This window comes from Moschus berezovskii, chromosome 7 (genome assembly GCF_049115385.1).
Source record: "Moschus berezovskii isolate FMDL1 chromosome 7, NW_MosBer_1.0, whole genome shotgun sequence".
NCBI classification, from domain to species: Eukaryota; Metazoa; Chordata; class Mammalia; order Artiodactyla; family Moschidae; genus Moschus; species Moschus berezovskii.
The window spans coordinates 28,951,963-28,975,339 of record NC_142466.1 but is presented as its reverse complement, the minus strand read 5'-3'; the positions used below and the strand labels follow the sequence as shown (position 1 = coordinate 28,975,339).

The window sequence follows — 23,377 nt, the reverse complement described above, 5'->3', positions numbered from 1 at the left end:
CTTAAGACAATTCTACTGAGCCGTATCAGAAACATTAATGCCACAAGCACTCTAATTAAAATGTGTATTTTCCCAATAAATTTAAATGTTAAGAACTACATTTATTTTTCATATATAGCAACCACTTAAGAGTATATGACAGAATATCAATGAATATATCCTGTGAAAATACAACTCTTTGTCTCCAATCACATTTGTAAGCACAGATAATGGCTTCTCAATAGAGTTGAGACATGGACAGAGGAACCTGGTGGGCTATACAGCCCATGGGGTCACAATGAGTCAGACATGACTGAAACAACTTAGTACACAGCACACACAGAGCTTTATCACTCAATTTCTGATTTACAAAATGTTTTAAAAGCAACATAAATACGAGCAATTTTGTCCCAATTTCTATATCAGAAGATTAGACTCCAATCTTCCAGAGAAGAAGCTAACTTTTCATTTCCTCCGCATTTCATGATCAGTAAGGGTACAAGCCTGGAATTGATGCTAAGAAAATTCTTCTCCTTTCTGGGAATTCTAGGGCTTTCAGAGCTTCCAACAGAACGTGGGTTCACAAGCCCTTGTAGTATACTAGAATCCTTTGAACTTGAAAAAGCTGACTCTCAGACCTCAGAGCACAGTGAATAAATCAGACTTTCGAGAGATAGAGCCGGAGCACTGGTATATTTATAAAAGCTCCATATGTGATTATCATGTGCGGGCAGGGAGAGAACCACAGACAGAAGGCTTTAAGACAGATGGATGGTTACATCACGGTCAGCTTAACAAGCTGGTGAACCAATGATGCTGAGTGGAGAAAAAAAGAGAGGGGACGCCTTCACAAAGAACTGATAATGACTGGTGATGTTAGGCAAATCCTGAGTCCCCAGGGGGGCAGAACTGGAGGCAGAAAGCAGAGCAGAACACAGGTCAACTCTGGGGGCAGGAGGAGTTTATTCAAGATGCTCCCTCAACCTCACTGGTCTTTTTTCTCCCTGCAACTCCCAGGTACATAATATCCCTGTGATTCTTCCCTCCCACCACTGCACCAGATTTCACTCCTTTATGAGTCAATTCAGATTATCTAAAGTAAATGTAATCAACTCATGCCCAGGTTACAGCCTACATTTGAGGCCCTTAAAACATCACTATTTTCTGGAGACAAATTTACATTATGGAATAAAGAGGCTATACATGTTCCATCTGTCTTCTGGGTTTACCTCTCCAAATCACCTCTCCACCCTACCCTCTAACCCAGGCTGACCTGTAACACACTATACAAACAATTCCCCTGTCCTCTGACTTCCTGTTGGGGACAGCATTGAGGAGTCCTGAAAGGAGATCAGAAGGAAGGAGGAGAGGGAACCTGGGATACACATTCCCCTGGCTCGCTCGCTATACGGCTGCCACAGATCAGCTGTGCACCTCGGCCCAAAACCACAAGATGGTGCAAAGACAGAGGTCCTCTCAAAAGGGCTCTCTTCTTGCAGGTTCCAGTTATTCCCACCCCTCGCCTTCCTGTCTAGGACTGCAAACCATCTCTGTTCTTACAAGCCCTTCTTACTCTGACCCCTCTTTTTCAAACAATTCCTTTATTGAACCCAACAAGAATTATCCTAATTTCAGTGATCTGTTTCCAGACAGGCTCCTGACATCTTTGTTGGCCAAAGATTTTCACTTTCCTATTTTTCAAGAAATTATGAGAGATGTACGCAAAGATTCAGGGGTGTCATGAACTATTCTGAAGAGATATACCAGAGTCAAGACTAATCAGAATGGATATCATCTGTGTCCCAGAGGCCTGCTACTGGGCCAGGAGAGGCATTAAACTGGATCATGAGGAGTCCAAGAAGGGTAGAGAAAGGGGACTCAGGATGGATAGGGTAAGGACTACTTTTTCATCACTAATGAAATATTCCAGTATCTCAGCAAGTAGAGCCAAAACAGCTGAAAGTTCGTGAGTCCTGTATATAATGCTGTTCATTGTAAAATGGATCATACAGCAAACACACAAACAAACCAAAAAAAAACTGGACAAAACTTATATTGCCAATAACAAATTATAGTAGGTTCATGTCTTCAAAGAACAGTTACTAATACGTGCAGATAATTACAAACTACTTTGAGAAAAGAAAGCTGTTATAAGTAGCACAGGCTGTAAAATTCCAATTTTGGTTAAATATGTGTGTTTACATACATTTAAATTAGAGTACAAAGAGTGAGGATATATGAAAAAATGTTAATAACGGTTATCTGAGTAGAGAAATACTGTTATATTAATTTTCTTCTTTAAAAATATTTTTTCCAAAATTTTTGCAAAGAAATTTAATTATTATAGCCAAAATAACTTTTAAAAAATGGGGTACAGTAAAAAAAAAACAACTTGATACATTACACTTTATATTGAATCTTAAAGCCATTTTTAGTGATTGTGGTGATCATTTTCACTTCATTCCATCTCAACTAAGATTTATTGCTTAACCTTTATAGACCAGATTAAAGAACTGACACACTTCAGCACTGATGAGCTAATCACCAAGTGGAGAAGGTGGACAGACTAAAAATAACACATCACACTAATACAGGCAAGAACACAAACAGCTGAAGATTTTAGAATGCAGGGAAAGGAGAGATGACTTTTGTCTGGAAGGAGGTCACGAAGAGCTTCACAGAGGAAGTAATGACTGAGCAGGGCTGTGAAGACTAAACAACAGTTCAAAAACCAGATAAGGCAGGATAGAACTTTTCTAAGAGAAAAAGTCCATGCAAATGATCTCAGGCATGAAACAGTCAGGAGCTAACGGGAATTAGCTCTGCTCCTTCTCCTAAAACAGAAACTTGCAAGGATCTTGACTTTGAGGGCAGGGAGTAAACATTTATGAAAAACATACTATATGACAAGAATTGAGTTAGTTCTGTTTTTTTTCCTCCCAACCAAGACCATATCACAAATAAGAAAACTGAGGCCCAGAGAAGTAACGGCTATTTTAGACATCTCTGAAATTACACCTTCAAGGTTAGTTAATTTTATATTGTTATGTTTATATGAAATCTTCCCTTCCCTTTTTTCATATCGTATTCTATCAGTTGCTCTCATTACATGGAAAGGATTAAGATGAATTATGGTGTCCAGGGTTTTGGATTTATTTATCTACCACAGAACTTTTCTCTTCCTAATAAGAATGAAATATTAACTCTCTGCTTGTATCTGTCCAGAGATGGGGGTGCGGCGGCGTGTGTGTGAGTGTGTGTGCGCGCGTGCATATGTGTACAGGGCAAGTAGGGATGGGACATGCCATAAATGTAAGCAGTTTGGGGAGCAAGTAATCAGAAAATAATGTGTGCCATATTGGAATAACCACCTTAAAAGTGAAACCATCAATGAAAGCAAGGAAATTCAACACAGGAATTAAATTCTTTTAAAATGACAGGATGTTCTGAACTCTGGATCTTGTAGAATTTATCAAAACTATTGATAAATACTTGCATTTGTTGTTTTGAAAATATTTTCCAATATTAACCATTTTAGACCACTTATTTTTATTAGAATGGGTTAATTCTGGGGTTATTAATTTTTGCTACTTCCTAAGTATGAAAAAATAATTCTTTAATAATATGCTTATGTGAACCAAAGTCTAAAAATGTTTAATATAGGTATCAGGTCAAGGGTCACTCTACAGCCTCCTGGACAATGCAGGAAGCAAGTTAAGCTCAGTCCGTCTCTCACCCATTAGGGGATTTCACTTGGTCATAAATTTATTTGGCCAAGAGAATAAATTCAGTTTTTCTTCAGTACAAACCAAATTACTTTCTTAGATGTTTATTACTTTACTCCACTTAGATCTTCTGTCTTTGAAGCCCAGGCATCCTATTAAGAATCTTCCAATAATTCTATTATAGCTCAATTATAGCTCAATCTTATGCCACCTGACTTCAATGGAATATTCTCTATGAAAAAGCAAGCTGACTTGAGTTCCTTTAAACTTTTAGAAAGTTAATTAATATTCGCCAAGCACTTTGAAGATAAAATGTGTTGCAAGTAGTAATTATTTTTAAAAAATAAAACCACAGGGAGCTACCATTCTATAATTTTGGTGCATCTTCATTATTTTTTTAATCTACAGTTCAGTATCCCTCGAAGTGAGGAGGCGGTACAGATATAAGCACATAGTCTGTATTTTCTTTCAAGTAAATGCAAAGTCAGGCCAAAATAAAAATGCACTTTTCACACCACATTTTGCTCTCCAGAACTTTCAGGCATGAAGCCCATTCAAAAGCACTATTCTGGGTGTGAAAGAACCACTGCATCCAAAAGCAGCATGAAGGAAAACTGACCAGTTTTAAGTCCCAGCTCTGACTCTCAAGGCCCTGTGATCACAGGCCACAACTCCCACTAATCCAAACCTGGAGACATGGACTGTATTTTCTATGCAGACTCCTCCACCCAGCCATAGCACTACATCTGTGTTACCCCAAATAACGAAGTGTTAGAATTCAGCCTATTTTCTCTACATGTCAAACTGTCAAATACCATGATTCAGACTGGCTGTGGAAATTTGATAAATTATATAATTGAATTTTTAACACTTTAATAGACTTTAAAAGAATGCTCTCTCAAAAGATAAACTCCTCGTGTATTTAATAGTGGAAATCTAATAATTTAGAAGAAGCCACTGATTCCCTTGTAGGAAGTTATAAACTGTGATGACGTTGAGGTTAGATGCCTGCCCTCTTGGCGGGACCTCTGCACATTAAATCCATTGTACTGTGTAGCCTTCATACAACCTGTGTCTGTGTGTGTGTGTACATATCTCTTTATAAAGTGAGTACATGGTAGCTGTTTATGGAGGTCAGGGGCCCTTGGCAGAGAAAGTGTGAAGTGTTACTGAGACTGAGCACATCAGAAAACCTATCAATAGAAAATTACTTGCGAGGCTTGATCTCTATAGAAAACGGCTCACTGCATTCAGTTTGTCAAAATCCTGACAGCCTTCCAATTTACTAACTTGATTAGCATAAAATGCCCCCTGGCAAAAGCAAAAACCAAACTGTTTAAATCTTCTCTCTCACACTGATGCTGTCAAAAAAAAATTTTTTTTTTAAGATTTTAAAGGATGGTCAACAGGTTTAAAGAAACTTAAAACATTTTAAATTCTTAAGTTTACTTAGAAAATAATGTTGTTTTTGTATATTAGCATTTACTTAGCTTTTGTCTGTACCAAGCAGGCATTTCCTAAAGTTATAACCAAAATTCAGTGAAAAGCACATTGCTTGTAATGATCTGAGAGAAGTTAGCTAAGTGAATAAAATTTTAAAAAGCATTTACTCCTTTAGGACTCATCACTGCAGTATTTTGCTAGTAAATCTGTAAAAATTTCATATCATCTGTATTAAAGATTATGTTTCTGAATTATCAACACTTAAAAAGTAAAATTAAATTAATTCATAAATTTAAATAGTATAAAACATTGCAGATTTGAATTTAATTACTAAATATATTCCCAAGTCCAGGAAGATGATAAAACAGCTATCTTCTGTGTTACTGGAATAACATTTGCTTTCTTCCTCCATCTGTCCTACTAGAATTTTACCTGTGGTGATGAGTATTCCACAATACTCAGGGTGGTAATTTCAAAACCTTCTCATAAAGTTAGTATTCCCATGTCTTTCAAGCTAGTAACTAACCAAGCAGAATATTTTCATATTAAAAGTCCTACAAAGCTATGAAAGTTTCGACAAGTTAATACCGATCTACAGAGGAGTCAGCAGAAATAAAACACACACCAAAGTCATTCATGGATGGAGGGTAGAAAATTCCTGGAATAGTGAGAAAAATCCTGGTGTAGCATATTTTGCCCTAGCAAAGAAGGTCAGTCCTGGGTGCTTCCTTCCCAGGAAGCTGAATGAACGCTTTTTTTTTTTATCTCACATGAATTTATTATTTTTTTAGTTTTATTTTATTTATTTTTTTATTGGAGGCTAATTATTTTACAATATTATATTGGTTGGTTTTGCCATACATTGTACATGAATTCCCCCTTACTTTTTAAAGCGCCCGTTTCCTGAGGTGCATTTTCTCAAGAGGTTTTTAAAATGCAAGCATAACAGTGCCTGTTTTGACAAATACACCATCTTTTCATGCTCACAGGCAAGTGTGTCTTGTCACTTGGTGGACTACTTCTTAAAAAGAAGCCCTGCCATCAGAAATTATTGAGATAAAAGAACAAGAGTTTTTAGGAGGCGGCGATCAGAAGAGTCAAGGGCAACATAATTTTTCTTGTTAATGTTCTAATCATAGGTATATTTACCACTCAAGCCAACTGGAAGCTGAAAAGTCTTGAAGATATAAACTAGAAGAAAAGCTAATAGGGATAATGTATATTATGATTCAATTAAAGGAAGAATCACAGGATTCTTAGGATGTGAAAGCTTGAATGGAACCTTTATTGGACTCGACTGGGGATAGTCTAATTTCCTTAGTTAACAAATTTAGAGAAGTAAAAACAAGTCATCTGTGAGACCGCTTCACCTACAAGAAATACCAAATTCACATTAAATGTGCATGATATGATTTGCTTATCTAGTGTGTGGTATGAGACGCAACAGAGAGTAAGTCAGGCTATAGAGGGCACATCCTCAGAGTACTCCTTTTCCTCTGTTCCTGACAACTGTGACAAAGCCGGCAGTCCATGCACAGAAGGATGTCAAAGGCTCCATTACTTTGCAATTAAAATTTCTTTTGGAACACTTTGCCCTATGTCCTCAAACATTGTTCTTGTCTGTAATCTCTACGTATTCACATGGACATGGAATTTCCAGGCAAGAATACTGGAGTAAATCTGACTTTTTCTGAGAGGGTAGGAGGTTGGGGAAAAATGTTTTTTGGCCACTCATCACACGCTTGGAATTTTACATAACCGCTCTCAGTTAATCTTGATCATCACCCTGTGAAATATGGTATTACATCCATTTCACATGTGATAGAACTGAGGTTCCACAGGCTGAAGCGATCTGCCAAGGGCCAAAGAGCTGGGAAACGGCAAAATCAGTATTCAAACCCAGTTCTGTCTTGCTGCAGCTCAGGTACTTTCAATGAATTTATTTTAAAAGCACGTTTTAAATATCTAATTCTTGTTCGAGGAGTAGGCAGGCAAGCCATGCAGCAGGGTTTTCTCTTACTATAAGTATCACTGTGGGACTTTCAAGTGATGATTTTGTGCTTGAAACTATTATTGGAAGAGAGGCAAAGTGTGGTCTTTCAGATCAGCCTGCTTGTTACCTTCTTGTTCTCAGTCGTTTTTCTTCAAGGCTTCCAAATACGTTCCTTCAATATTCTGTTATCTTTAATACAGACTTCCACGTATCTCCCTCCACTCTCAGAATTAAAAAGAACCAAACAAAGCTGGCTCAAGTACTAAAATGGTGTTGGTAGTTTGTAATCATTCATGGTGGACATGCTCTCAATATGTGATATATAGCAGCATTTTTACTTCTCCAGTTTAACTCTGATGCTGTTTCTACAAATTACTGCCATGTGATATGATGATCTGGCCATGCAATAGGAGAGCATATATCTGTTTCCCTAAGTAGTAACCAAAGAATTCTGAAACAAGATCTGCATGTGTGTAAAAAATAAGATGTGTGATTGCCACAGAATTCAAGTTTCAAGTAGCTTCTCCAGTTCACAAAGCTTCAAAGTGGCACGATCGACATTACTAAGCAAGCTTCATTCCAGGGCCTATGCTTCTAACTACTTGGCTATTTTGGGTCCCACCAGAACTGACTATAAATAAAATTATTAATTGCCTCAGACAAAATACGAAGAGTCTAGTAAGAGTAGAATCAAAGGATAAACCTTGTCTTGAAGAACGAATACTAGAATCTATGAGTTGTTCTGCTTTTAATCAGACATAAATTATCAAACAGATGAGGTAATTTCAGAAAAATAAAACTAGTATGAAACACAGAGAAAAAGGAGTAGGCGTTCATGAAACCATGAGAATTACATTTTTATGTGACCCACTGTAGGAAATGCATTTCACGTCACGACCTGTTACACAATACATGACACGTTACAAAAACAAGTTTTACAAAGCAGTACTTAGAATCACTATGTGCAATGCACTTTGTTATTTCACTACTTCCTTCCTTAAATAATCTTTATGGTGATGCACATAATTGATCTCATGATACACAAAGGGGTCAGGCCCACACTTCAAAAACCTCTCTGCCAGAGGACTGTCAAATTCTGTGCTGCCACTGCCTTTATCTTGTTCGAGGGAGACAATATTAATGGATCACAGCATTCTTTCCAATGAGTCAAGTCTCAGGACTCTTTCCAAACTCATGTTCTAGGCAGCAAATATCAATTGGAGTGGGGACAAAGACATGACACGGTGACTATCTAAGTTCCAAAGGGGCAGGGTGTAGAGCTACAGCAGCTCTTCTAGTTAGTTGCTCTCTTCATATACCGAGCACTTGCTTTGTGACTGGCACACAGTAGGCACTCAAATATCCACTAAAAAGATGAATCAGTAAATGGTCACTAGGATTAAGAGGGTAAGGTTCGGCTCCAAGAGTTCCTCTGTGAATCTTTTCTCTCCCTCTCTTGGCAACCTTGTTATATCTTTAAATGTAAAGTTTTCATGATTCAGTGGTTTAGAATACTGTATGTACCTTCCCTTCTTTCCAAATCCCATCTTGTAATAATAATCTGCAATAGGCTAGTTGATGTTATCTCTATTACTTTCAAAGACAACTGGTTCACAATGAAAGAATTACCAACTTTTTGAAGTTGAAAACCATGGCAAAGTTCCTTGATAACCTGGTCCTGGAAGGAAGGAGAAAACCGACAGGTTAGGACCTGGGCTGGATATCGGTACATCTATGCTCTCACTTCAACCTTTCAATGTGATCAGTTTCATGACATTACCCCATCTTGCTTGTGGGGTAAAGTAAAAAAAGAGGTGAGGTCACACAGTAAGTGTCTGGCAGAGACAGTACTGAAACCTAGGTATTTCATTGCTCTTTTTATTACACCTCAGCTACTCCTGAAAATGGCATATTAAGTTACAAAGAAACAATGACCAGAAGCCTTGAATCCATTTGAAGCATGTGAATGTAACATGTTATCATACTGCAAAAATAAAACCCAATACCTTAGTAATAGACTTCATCATATATTATTTTTTTCTTCACTGAATCTTTGTGAGTTTTTCATTGCTGGGTATGTTTTTCTTGGCAGCTGTTAATCTTGGCTCAGACATAAATTCTTACTGCAGACTAATTCAAATGTGTTAAGTCCTCTAACAGAAAAAAACAAGACTCTGTGTGTGTTTATGTGGGTCAAGTGCAAGGGGAAACAATATATGATTTGGGGGTGTGGAGGGCACTCCGGTGTTCTTGCCTGGAGAATCCCAGGGACGGGAGACCCTGGTGGGCTTCTGTCTATGGGGTCACGCAGAGTCGGACACGACTGAGGTGACGCAGCAGCAGCAGCAGCAGCAGGGCAGTTAAAAGAAGTTACAGGCAGAATTGCAATTTTAGCCTTTGGGCTCTCAGCAGAGGCAGTATAAAGAAAGGGAGTCGAAGAGAGCAGCATGGGTCAAGTTCAACTCACATCCACCCCCACACAAGTGTACACAGCTTGATAAAGTCACAAAATCTACAATGTGTAATTTGCCCAATCACGATCATGAGTCACTGTAAGAGTTACTAAGAAGGTCATTTGAAAAAGTAATTTCTGCTACAAGTTTACAACAGTGATTCCTAACCAGAAGCAATTTAGGGAATATGTGGCAATGTCTGGAGACACAGTTTTGGTTGACACAACAGAGTAAAGGTGCAGGATGCTGTTACAGATTCTACAAGGCTTGGACAGGCACCCACAGCAACAAATTATATGGTCAAAATGTCAAGAGTGCCAACGTTGGGAAAACTCGGTTACCAGGTGACACGGTTATCTGGGCAACCCAACTACTATACACCAGCTGCCCCTCTGGCCTCAGTCTCCTCATCTCTAAATCGGAGATGATAACAGTACTTGTTTCATGGGGTTGTTGTGTGGGTTAGAGTCTTATTATCTAAAGCATTTAGGACAATGCCTGTGGTACAGGAAGTGCTCAGGAAACGTTTTTTATCACCACCACTATCTTGACTACTATTGAAACTCATCATTGTGCAGGCAGGAGACCCAGTTCGATTCCTGGATTGGGAAGATACCCTAGAGAAGGAATAGGCCACCCACTCCAGTATCCTTGGGCTTCCCCTGTAGCTCAGTTGGTAAAGAATCCGCCTGCAATGTGGGAGACCTGGATGCGATCCCAGGGTTGGGAAGATCCGCTGGAGAAGAGAAAGGCTACCCAATCCAGTATTGTGCCCTGGAGAATTCCATGGACTGTATAGTCCACGGAGTCGCAGAGTTGGACACAACTGAGCAACTTTCACTTTCTCATTGGAAATAATTTCAAAAAGATCTCTATTACAGTAAATCATCCAATTACACTTACAAAATACATGAGCTCATTTGATTCTCACCACAGCCCTGTGAGGAAGGTATTAGATTAGTATTAACCTGGTGGCTCAGATGGTAAAGAATCCACCTGCAATGCGGGAGACATAGGTTCAATCCCTGGGTTGGGAAGATCTCCTGGAAGAGGGCATGGCAACCCGCTCCAGTATTCTTGCCTGGAGAATCCCCATGGACAGAGGAGCCCAAAGAGTCAGAGACATGACTAAGCACACAGCACAATTTTAACGAATGTAAAAAGCGAGGCAGAGACCTTTTAAAAGACCTGTTCAAATCACAGAGCCAGAAATTAAGTGCTGAGCTGAGACTCAAACACAAGGTTCCCAACATTAAAGTCCAAGCCCATTCCCCTGAGTGGTATCTGTAAGTGAGGGTGGAGGAGGGAAACAACAAAAACCAATGTAAAGCGTCTTCTATCCATAGCAACCTACTTAACTAAGTTACTGCTAGACTGAGCAGGTAACTAGTAAGTAACATTCACGCATTTCCTCTGTGTTCACTCTCATACATTATTATGCATAAACTAGTATCATTTTCTAGAGTACCACAGGTTCTAGCAGCTCTGGTTCCCGCTGACCCAAACAGAATTCAGCATCTGCTATTATTTCTGTTAAGTTTCTTTTGTTCTTATCATACTGTTTCTATTACACTAGCTTCTGGATTCCAAAGATTTTTTTGAAGTATCTCTGGTGACAAACTTGTCTGTTTTGGCTTTTTTTTTTTTTAAATACTTTAAATTTCAGGTGACTTTCAATCTGTGTATCCCTGTTTTTCATTTCAGACACAAAAACAGAAAATGATTTCCTACTTTTAAACAGCTTTATTTTAGAATTTCTTTGGTCAAAAATCTCACTTGACATGCTTGGATTTGGTGGTGTCCCATGATGTTTTTTTATATATCATTTGCCTCATAACCTCTTTTCCCATACACATAAAAGGTCTGCTTTTCTGGATTAAAACCACTCTGCTACAATGGGTCTCAAAAGAGGAATTCTGATGAAAAAAAAATAGAGTTTTAATTACTTTTACTATTTAAATGTCATTTTCCCATTGATTTCCACTCAGTTCCATTACATTTTTACTTTCTTTTCACGTAAATTTAATTTGTCTAATTTTGTCCTTAACATTTTTGTTTTGACCTCTGAACTCTTTTTTTTTTTTTATTAAAGTTCTCTTTGTTTCTCTGCGTTTTAATCCCTGTTTTGTTCAGCCTACAAACTGACTCAGTCCACTCTTTAGCCTGATCCTTTTGCTCTTTTCCTGTGTCCCTACACTGAATTTCAGATACCACAAAATGCTGGCCTGAAAGGGGCCTTTGCAATTATCCCGCTCAGGAGTACAGGATCTTTAACCTTTACAAAATAAAAAATTAACAAGTCCCTATCTCCTTTGCCAACACAGAGAGCAGTGGAAGAGGCCAAGGGAAATGGAGAACGGTGCTAAAGGAAAAGCTTAGGTCTAAGCAGTGCTAACCTGCAAATGGAGGCAAGGAAGAGAGAGAAAGAGAGGAGGGTGTGGAGGGTGCGTATATGGAATGGTAGTGTCCTCCCAAGGGGAGTTCCTGAAAGTTCCTTAGAAGAGGTACTGTGCAGGAGGCACCTGAAACTTTGCAGGCAGAGCTGTGAAGATGGACCACACTTCAGAGACTCTTCGGCAGCCCTGAGGTGTGCCCTCCGGTGACTCACCTAAAGCCACGAGTCAACAATATAAAGATCAGCACTGAACACAGGTCCCTTCCTCTACTGCTCAAGCCCACTTTGCACCTCATTCCTTTACTCTTTCTCTGGTGGGTTCGGTTACAGGAACTCTTGTCTAAACTCATGCCTTAATTATGGCAGACTCTGACAGGTTTTCCTCAATCCTCACATCTCCTATAGGCTTTGTACCCACACAAAAGGTCAGCTGTAACAATAAAGAAGAGTGAATGATCATTTGCTTAACTTTTGCAACAGTAACTGAAGAAGATGTAATTATTCCCATCTCACAAAAGACGAAACCGAGGTTCAAGAAGGCGCAGTACCAGCTGCACAGTTAATGGCAAACTACCCACAACTTGTCTACCACAGTTCAACACACAAACGCATATTACAACTTTCCTGGACAAAGGAATGTCTTCTTTTCACTCATTCCCTACATTCATTGTTTCAAAAAATATTCGCTGAACGCCTATTTTGCATTAGGGGTCCCAGAGGTTTTAACTATATTGCAATTCCAGTGCCATGGTTCCAGAAAACAACAACAAAAAACTGTCTATACGGGCTTTTGCAATGATTTTCAGAGGAAATTTACAAGTCATCTAAAAATCAGGCTTAGTACTTTAAAGACACTACCTACTTCTTTTGGTCACGAACATTGTTACCTGTATCTCTTCTATGTCATCTGTCAAACTTTGACCTGAAAGGCTTTGAACTAGTTCTAAAAAGTAAAGAGGAAAAAAAAAAAAAAGTGCTATAACTGAGAACATTCAAACTGCTATACAAATGACTTCCAGGTTTTTTTTTTACAAGAATTCCACAAATATTCTGCTTAGTAACTGTGAACTACAGCAAAGTAAGAGCAGAGAGGTAGCATAGGAAAGACTTTAGTTTGTATCTCAGAGTCACACTCTTTATTAGCTGTTTGAACCCTTTATTCTCACCAGGCCATGGTTTTCTTGTCTATAAAACTGGAATAATCATGGTGCCCAGATTGTAAGGTTGTTGTGAAGATTACTGCAGGTAATTCAGATAAAGCACATGGAATAAAACATGGCACACAGAAAATGATTAATAAAGAGAGCTATAATTGTCATCATTATTGCTTTGGTAATTAGAAGAATTGGACACATTTTAATATTTGTTTTTGAGAAAAGATCTAGATGCAGTGGACACCCCCGACCCTGGCAGTTTTGGAAAAGTTTTGTGTTAGTTCTGGATTAACGTGTGTTCTGAAATAAAAGCAGCAATAATAAACTAAGCTAGTCTAATTATAGTCGAATATTCCCAGTATAAACTACATTTGTAGGTGAGCTAATAAAGCCATCCAGCATATCTGTATTTTTCTGAAATATATAGTTCTCATATCATGCCTTCTTTACTAAATTGTGCAAAAAATTTCTACTAACACTTAATGGTTACGATAATGAACATCTTTAGAAGGAAGATTTACTTTTCAAAAAAATGTTTTTAGAAGTGTTCTTAACTGACTGATAAATTAGTTTTCTAGTATCATTGGTCTCTTGGCCACAATGTGTTAATTTAAAAAAAGGAAAAGAGAACATGAGCTGTTACCAACTACTAAATACATTTATTTTAAAGGAAACTGACTTCTGTCAAAAGCTTAGCTCATCTTCGCCAATAAATATGATTTACTGCTATTTCTCCAGACTTTTAAAAACATCCAGTTGGTTAGTCTCTTATTTTATATTTCTTTTCATTACCTTTCTATATAGCCTTCTTTTGTTGACAAAGATATTTTTAGTTGAAAAGCCACAATACTGAAAGAAAATATTATTTGGCTAATTTACTATTTAAAGATTAAGATGTCATTTTTTTCCTCTTTGGTATGAAACTAGAAATTTGTTGCCAGATATTAAAGAGCTATGATAAAATTTTAATTATTCAATTATTAGAAGCAATAAAAATGCTACTTAGCACACATCAGTACAGCTACTAACCTATAATTTTTTTAATTTCAAATTACAATTCAAACTATTGGTGTTATAACTGACATTTAATACACAAAGATATTCACTAAAGAAGGAAATTAATGTTACTCTTTTCATTAAAAAATCCTAATTCAAAAAACAAAAATAAATGATAAAACAACACGGAATCTTATCATTATTAGGGTGCTGGCCAACATGCAGCAGCAGCAGTAGTATTTTAAACTATTAGAAGTCAGGCTGTAAGATATAAATTATTTCTTTTGCTTTTTTAAATTTAATAGAGTTCACTCTTACCTATAAAAAGGAAATATGTTTTAAGTTATAGCACAGAATATTTAAAGGAAATGTCAAGTGACTGTATTACCAGTTAGTTACTTGAAAATCCATTCTAGTTAAAAGCCAGTTAAATGCGAGTTTATAAGGCTTTTCATTCACTCTATGTAGATTTTACAACAAAGAGCTCTCACACCCTTCATTGCTTTAGTCTTACTGTTTCTTGAGGCTTTTTTAAAAAGTTAACAAAGTTGAGATGATAGGTAAAAGGTCAGATTTAAACAAGGAAAAAATTACCAGAACCTCACAGGGTTATTTAATAATGATTTTACGACTTGAATTTTCAGTCGAACATGCACTGCAATTCACAAATATTGGGCTATTTTATTTTAAAAAGATTTTACCAGTTTGACTTTGTGAGGGGGACCAATTCTTTACTTGCATCAACTTTTAAACTCCAAAACAGTTTCACCTCAAATGTCTAATAATAATTGGTCTTTACTGATCACTGGATGTCATATTTAGATCAACTAGAAAAGCACACACACAAGTTTCTGATAAAGGCCTTTCTGAGCTGATTTATCTCATTTTATACGTATCCAATTTATTAATGAGGCCAAACACCACCTGAAATTTGACAAAGACAACTTAAAATGTCCACTGTCAGATGACACTGGTTTTTAGACATAGTTCTTTTCCTTTCCTGCTACTCTTCTCAGAATCAGGATTACTTCTAAGCAAAGAACTTATATTTACAATACGAGGAAGAAAGTCCAACAGAGAATTACTTCAGCAGTATTAGAACAGCTTTCACGTGACCAGTGCTATATCATCTCGGTCATATTAAAATGTTTTTATTGTACTTTTCGCCACTTTCAAATTGTAACCCCCACACCACCCCCAACACACACACAAACCAGAGAACTACAATGTAAACCAAAGTAATTCAAGATAAGTGAAAAACCTAACTGCATTCTCAAGCCACAGTCCCCTGCATACTACCCTGGAAAACTTATAATCAAATAATAATCTGGGTTGTTTTTTTTTTTCTTTCCAATTAAGGTTGAAAGCAGTTTGAACAAGGCTACTGCCTATACACAAATGGCACTAATTTTCTTGTTTAATGTAAGTCTTTTAACTTCAGCTGTTATGCCCTTGGCAAGGAAGTGGGGCTGAACTGGACAAGACTAAAAGATTTCGTGGGTTTGATTTGCTGTGGATCTGAAGCTGGCTTTGCAAATGGCAGAAGACGGCTACTCCTTTTCCTGCCACTGGGATCAGTTTAAGAGGACAGTGGGGAATCTCACTCTCAGAATTTCTCTTCCGGTTCTGAATTCATGTGGACACAGGCTTACAGGACAGAACTATGCTCAGCCCACATAGCATGTTCCATTAATTTTGTCCTCACAGTCTTTCCTCTCTCAGTACCTGATGCTTTGTAGGAGGCAGGGCAGATAGAGAAATGGAAACTGGGCCACAAACTGAATGCCCCCAAGGCCAATAAAAATTACATTTTCCCTTTCTAAAAATATAATTTGTAATTAACATAACCATTCTTATTTTACTCAAAGGATTGGTGCTATTTGTGATTTTAAAAAGTAAGTCCCTCAAATGGGGCATTTCTCTCAAATGGAAATTATTTAACTTTAACAATATATTTAATTTATAAACTGTCCTCAACTGTTGAATAGCTTGGAAAGTGGTATATAGGTAATATTTGATCAAGCCATGAGAAAGGATTTTCAAACCAGTTTATATTTTTTGGTGTCCACTGTGTATTTTAACCTCAGTAACTATATACTGGCTAAAAAGTCAATTAGACAATGAAGAAGAAAGCACTAGGGAATCTGACTGATGTGTATAAATTTTGACCCCAAACTCTTCTTTTTCACCCTTTCCTTGCTGCAAACCAACACACATGTACACCATAATCACGCTTGGATTTCCAGCCCCCTTCATTCCAATCCTCACCAAAAATATTTTGATAACTGCCTGGACTACTCACACAAGATATAGAGAAAAAAGTCTCCATACTCTTGAATAAAGCAAACACATTAAGGAGCTTACACTGCACCAGTGCAATAACTGATTTACTTTCTATACAAAGGTTTTTTAGAAAAGGACAAAATTTTAAAGTACTCAAGTGAAAATACATTTCAGAATACAAAGTTCACATTTCATTGTTTCTTATTTAAGACTGACCTACTCTAGACTCAACAAGTTGTTTTTTTTTCCTAGCTAACAGAAATACGTTTTAACAAAAAACAGACTTTCTTGTTCTCATACAAATGTTTAAAACACTTGGGAGCTTACTCCTAAGGAAACAATCTATTAAATACAAGAAGAAACTGTTAAAATACAATTATTGATTCTTTTGCTAATTTACTTTAAGATTTCAAAGAACTAGAAAAGAACTCTAAAAATCATATTATATGTATTCTAAAATGTCTTCAAAAAGCCATTTGGTCTTAAAGCTAGATTTTATTCCTGAAATGCTAGTCATCAGGAATGAATTTAATCTACTTCTTTCTTACAGTTTAAATTTGGTGGGACCCCATTGATGTTTATATGTTAAAACTACCTAGATACATTAAAAGAAGAAAAATCGTGGCAATGTAAATTACATAAAAAATTTAATGACACCTACTGTCATTAAATATTAATGTCCTACGTAAAAGACATCTTACAAATTTATTAATAAAGAAAACTGTCAATGTAAATGATTTAAAGTACTTGGAATTATCCCAAAGAGCTACCAACAAAATGTAACTATAACGTAAAGATTTTAAGGCAAATCAAGATAAATATTTTTTAACCTGAGTAAAAATCATATGCAGAAAAATTCTATTTCATTCAGTTTTTTTTTTTTTTCAGTCGCTCAGTCGTGTCCGACTCTCCTCAACCCCATGAATCACAGCACGCCAGGCCTCCCTGTCCACCACCAACTCCCAGAGTTCACTCAAACTCATGTCCACAGAGTCGGTGATGCCATCCAGCCATCTCATTCTCTATCGTCCCCTTCTCCTCCCTGTTCATTTGAGGATTTGAGATTTACAAGTATGCATTCTCATTAAAGTTCTAAAAGTACAAATACATAATTTTATGCTACCTTTTAATTTTACTTCCTCAAGCATTCTGGAGCTTCTAAAATAGTTACCCAGTTATTACACTGTACAAAAATAATATCCTTTTCTTCCCACTTGCATTTTAAAAAACATGCTCAAGAATAAAGCATTTTATACCTCCCTTCTTAATCATCTATTTAAAATTTCAAAAAGAGCCAACAGTTCACATTATCAGTCCAAGCTTTTTGTCTGATGCAGGTTTTCAGAGCTATAAAACTTCACCTAGTGAATAACTGTACTTTTTAAAGGAGCTTCTTGAGGGTTCCCACATTTACCTATTATGTAGGCAATATTTCCACATTTACAATAAAGTACTAATATGGTATAAATAAAGATAAACATCACATGCTGATAATTCCATAAAGTCTGATAATTCTACGAAGATAAACACAAATAAAAAACTTTCATTTCGGGGCCTAAAATTCTACTTAAGCGGTGTTTTACACCTTAAAGTTACGGAAGTTGTTCAACTTTCATGAGGCTCTATCACAAATTAAGAAAAGAAGTGGGGACGCCAACAGTTTTTATGCACGGGCTTAAAGCACTGCTACTTTTATATCTATCTCTTAAACAAGATAAAGGCCTTCACTTAAGGATTAATATCTGGAGACCATGAAAAATAAGCAGTATTAGGCTTGAAAAAACAGTATTAGCCTTGAAAAATAAGTTAAAAGTCAGTCCCTTCCCAACCAAACACAAAACTCCACTACAACTAAATCTAAACTTGGCTGTCAATTTCGAATCAAATGTCTACGGATTCAAGCAACATTTATTTAAAAGAAAGTATAAAGCAGAATACTGTTCATATTTTTGTCCATGAGAGAACATTTTAATGAAGAGGTAATAAACTCCAGAGGAAAAAAATAGGATCATTTTCCTAATTCACTTCAAAGTTGCCTGGATTTCAGTGAACAAAGCGGAGGCCCGACTCCAGAAACTAGAGGTCCCTGACGATGAGGGGTGTTCAACCACAGCCTCAACCCCAACCCAAGTGTAGAAGTCTTGGGCTGTCATTCGTAGTCCTAATACCACTTAGGCAGGAACAAAAACGGTCCCGCAAGAAGCCGGTTAACAGGTCACTGACGCTCAAGTTTTCCTTGACTTCTCCCCTGCCAAAGTGGCATTAAACGAACGTCTCTGTCATGTTTCTGGCGACAGCCATTGTCTCGCTGTAGGATCGCTGGCTCTTCCAGCAGTACGCTGGAAACGCCAGGATTTACAACGCATCATTTTCCCACCTGTACGTGGCGAAAACAAACTCTAATCCTACCAGGAGGGGATGTAAAATACACGCCCAACTTCTCTTCACTCGAAGGGGGGAACGCCGAGGAAGTTGTAAAGCGGCAGTCATTTCAAATAGCAGTTGGGCTCTCGTGAAACATCACTGGTTGAAAGCTCTCGCTCCGCACTCGCCCCTGAAGCCACAGATTTCCTTCTTCGCGGTTTAGGGGAAGAGAGCGAAGAACCTGGGACGTCGGAGATCCTGGCGGGGAAACAACCTGCTCTGTGGGCGAGCGGAGGCGGCGGCCCCGCGCAGCGCCAGGGCCGCGGGGCCCCGGGAAGCGCCGGGCGCGGCCGCAGCATCCGCTCTCGGGCGCCCGCGGGGCTCGGACCCGGGCGCGCACCGCCGCGAGCAAGCCCCGAAGCGCCCGCTCACCTCGGAGTTCGCCCGGCTCCCCGCGCGATCCGCGCTTACCTGCCGGTAGGGCTGCGGCGCCGCAGCCCCGCGCGGGCGGGCGGGGGGCCCAAACAGGGGCGGCATCCCGCTTCCCCTCGGCCTCCGCCGCCCTCCGGTGGCCGCTTCTCCGCTCGCTCCGCGCGGCTTTCTCCTCTCGGCGCCCGACGCGGAACCCCAACTAGTGCGCGGGCCGAAGCCGCACGCGACGCCCCTTCAGGGAGGCCGCGCGGACCCCAGCGTGCCGGCTCTCGTCAGCGCGGGCGCGAGCGGATACCGCGGACCTCCCGCCGCTTCACACCTGCCGCCGCCGCCGCCGCCGCCGCGCCTCCCTGGCTCCGCCCCGCGCCCGCCCCGCGCTCTGGCCGCCGCCGCCGCGGCCGCGGGAGGGAGGCAGGGGGCGGGAAGCGGCTCCCGGAGCTGGGTGCGTGAGCTGGGCGCTGCGCCTCCTCCCTGGGGCCGGGCGGGACCCAGGTCTCCACACTGCAGCGCCGCTCGGGAGTGCCGGAATCTGTTGCGGGGGAGCGGCAGCCGTTTTCGGGTGGGAGAATCTCGCCGAGAGTCAGGAGAGCCAAGGAAGGGAGCGAGTGCCCACCTGCGTGAGCCCGAGCTCCCCCGTGCGCTCGTCAAATCCAAACTTAGCCAAATGCACAGCGGAAATGCCTCCTAGGTCGGACCCCTGCATTTGCAGGGGTCTTCTAAAAACCTGGCTGGGAGAATGGGCCCCCTGGTGTAACTGCCTTTAGAACCGGCGGGGAGCTTTCCATCCGGAGTGGCCTCTCCCCTATGCGAAACGCTGTGGGTGCCTCGAGGCCCGTCTCCAATGCCGTCTCCACCGTGCAATTTTTCCAGGTGCCCACCCTCGTCCAGATTTGATTTCGCCCCCTTTTGGACAGCCAGGGCTCTCTGAACCTCTCTATAGGCCTTGCCTTTGGGTGCGAGCGCTTTGTGAAATGCAGCGGGCCGTCTCCAAACACAGTAGTTATTTTTATTGTACTCTCTGTATTAATTTTCAGTACTGTCGTCTAGAAGCAGAGGGATTTATGCTTCCCTAACCCTTTCCACTTGGGTTTTAATTCCTTGAAGGTAAAGGCTGTAATAAGTTGCTCATCTCTGAAAACTTTCAAGCACATACTGAGCGGTACTTAGATCTCGCCAGATGACCTAGCAGGTCATCTGACTGGCCTACTTACCTATATCCTCTGAATACCTATATATCCTCTGAAAGCCAAGCATGGCATCTGCACCTGGATGTAGGATGAGGGCAGAGGTCCGGGGAGATTTTGTTTCTGTGTGAGAACGTAATTAATTTTTGGCAAAGGTCAGTCCGACTCCCTCATAGTGGTATTTCATTTATGGTGGCATATATCTCCATGTAAAAAGTCATTCAGTCGAAGTGAAAAATATTCATCAGATGTTCCCTAATAAGTTGGCACTTCCTAAAGGATCCTTTCCTTAGTCAGCTATAGAAGATAAGTCAAATACCGTTTAAACAGTTTATGTATTACATAAATTAGATTTGCAAGAGCACTTAAACTCAAGGGCTATATGAAAAATTCATATTTTAAAATTTCTTTATAAACTACAGTTGAGTAAAATATATTTTATGCCTTTTGTCATGTCCTACACTTAAGTGTGTATTTTGAGTTGAGAGGTCAGTAGTATTTCATGGTTAATGTAATACACAGTAATCAAAGAAACTGATTTGTACTTCAACTTAAAACAGGTGATTTCATGAATTCTGTTTTAAATAACAGAAATCTTAAGCCATCTTGACCCTCTTGACCAAGAAATAAAGAACAAAAATTAACAAGTTTATTTCTATTAAAATATTTCTGATAGCTCTTGAAAACTGAGTTTTCAAAATTTATAGTCACAGTATAAGGGAAAAGTCAGATATTTTGCAAATCATGAAAAATGTGCCTTGAGATAGAAAAGATTATAAACCTTAGGAACAATTAAGTGTTTTAAAATATATTTAAACATGTATATAATACATGTTTTATATATATAACACATGTTTTATATATATATATATTTAGTGAAACTTGTTCATAGAAAGCTCAAAACTAAAAGTGCTTTTTTGAAATGAAAAAGAAACCCACTGACTATCATGGAAAGCACAGAATCATCTAACTCAAACAGCTGTTTTAAATATGTAAAAAGAAAAAAAAAAAGATTCCATTATAAGTGGGTTCCACAAGGTAAGACTTTATGCAAATCCGATAGGAAAAGATATTGAATAAGCAAGTGTAAGCATTTCATTTGTTGATCATATTTTTAAACTTCCATAAGCCCAGAATGTTATAGAAAAGATTATACAATTGCTTAACTAAAATTGTGTATCAAAGCACCATGACTAGAAAAGAGCCAAAAAAGGATAATTCATCTCAAATAGTATTAACCCAAACAAAAACTACCTTAAACCCACAGAAAAATGATTATCATTTAGACTTCAGTTTGCGGCAAACAAGCTATTTTCCCTGAGACAAACACATAATATCACAATAAACCAAGGAGTAACAGAATGCGGCCATAAATGGGCCAAACTTGCAAAAGTTAATGTCTGTTGAAACTCGATAGTGGGTGTATGGGTATCTGACATTTTGAAATGTTCCATAATTTACAATAAAAATTGAAATAAATAAGAGAATATAACAATGGTAAGTAAAACACTGAAGTAAATTGAAAATTATTTGTGATTCCCCATTTGTTCTTCCACAGTTTTTAATGCTTCGGTTGGCTTCCATCGGTAGTTTTTTGTGCCTCATGCCTGCTAACTTTCTGGGTAAGAGTTCTAACTGTAGAAAGAGGCAGGAAGGAATCATTTTTGGAATCTATATTTGCATGTAGACAGGGGAAGTGAATATTTCTGAAAGAAACAATGCCATTCTTTTCAAGTAAATAGTTAAAACAGAAACAAGCTGGGAATTCCCTGATGGTCCAATGGTTAGGACCCTTGGCTTTCACTGCCAAGGGTATGGGTTCAATCCCTGGTCAGGTAACTAAGATCCCTCAGGCCATGTGGTATGGCCAACAAACAAACAAACAAAACAAGCTGAAAATGTTGTATGACATATATTTTATTCTGTGCTGAGTTTGGACTATCATTTTGCATGGTCGTGTTATTTTCTTTAAACAATTAGTCAAAACAAATTTTGTTTCACCTAACTTCCATAAAGTAGGGATAGTGAAAGACATATTTATATTATTAAAAATAAACTGAATACGATCCTTATATTTTTTTATGAGAACATTTATTGAAAGTCACGATTTTCATTCTCTGGAACACAAAGTGACATATTCTTGGACTGTGCAAATGCCATTAGGTATAAGTTTATTTACTAAATGCTAAATCAGTTTCCACAATTTTTCAACATTGTCAGTTCAACCCCCCATTTTAGGAACTATTACTAAACTTTTATTGATTTAAAATATAATTAATAACTCCAGTTGCTACAAATTTTTCATCAGTTGCTAACATACAGAAAGTTACTCTCTGGCTCAGAAATAAATCTATCTTTCTGATCAGTGGCCTTGCTTATCTTTGACTCATTCATATTTTGAAGATTCAAAGAATGGCAGTGGTATCTATAAAGGAGAGTGGTGGTTCTTAACTCCAACACACATTGATAATACAATTATGCATGGCCTTGGCATCAATTATTAAATTGAGATAGTGTAATTTTCTGTACTTGTTAACTCTGATTCCATCTCTTGCTCTTCTCTTGAAAGCAATGATTTTAAAGGGAAAATCTTAAGTCTTCTCTCATTTAAAGAGATAAATCATTCATATACATTACTTGTAATCCATCTCAGATCAAGTCAATCCTAAAGGAAATCAGCCCTGAATATTCATTGGAAGGACTGATGCTGAAGATGAAGCTTCAACACTTTGGCCACCCTGGTTGACTCATTAGAAAAGACCCCGATGCTGGGAAACACTGAAGGCAGGAGGAGAAGGGGACGATAGAACATGAGATGGTTGGTTGGCATCACCGACTCAATGAACAGGAGTTTGGGCAAGCTCTGGGAGATGGCCAAGGACAAGGAAACCTGGCATGCTGCAGTCCATGGGGTTGCAAAGAGTCGGACATGACTGAGCGACTGAACAACAACAAAACATTAAGTACCACAGGAGT

General features: G+C 38.7%; 1 long non-coding RNA gene across 1 annotated transcript in view; it reads right to left on the bottom strand.

Annotated features, from left to right (window-relative positions):
- The window catches only part of LOC148777284 (uncharacterized), a 94,908-nt gene extending 75,346 nt beyond the window's left edge, over window positions 1-19,562 (bottom strand). Inside the window, exon 1 of the long non-coding RNA XR_016037800.1 lies at window positions 19,257-19,562. This is a non-coding gene — a long non-coding RNA (uncharacterized LOC148777284). The remainder of the gene's footprint in view (window positions 1-19,256) is intronic.
- Between the last annotated feature and the right edge of the window lie 3,815 nt (window positions 19,563-23,377).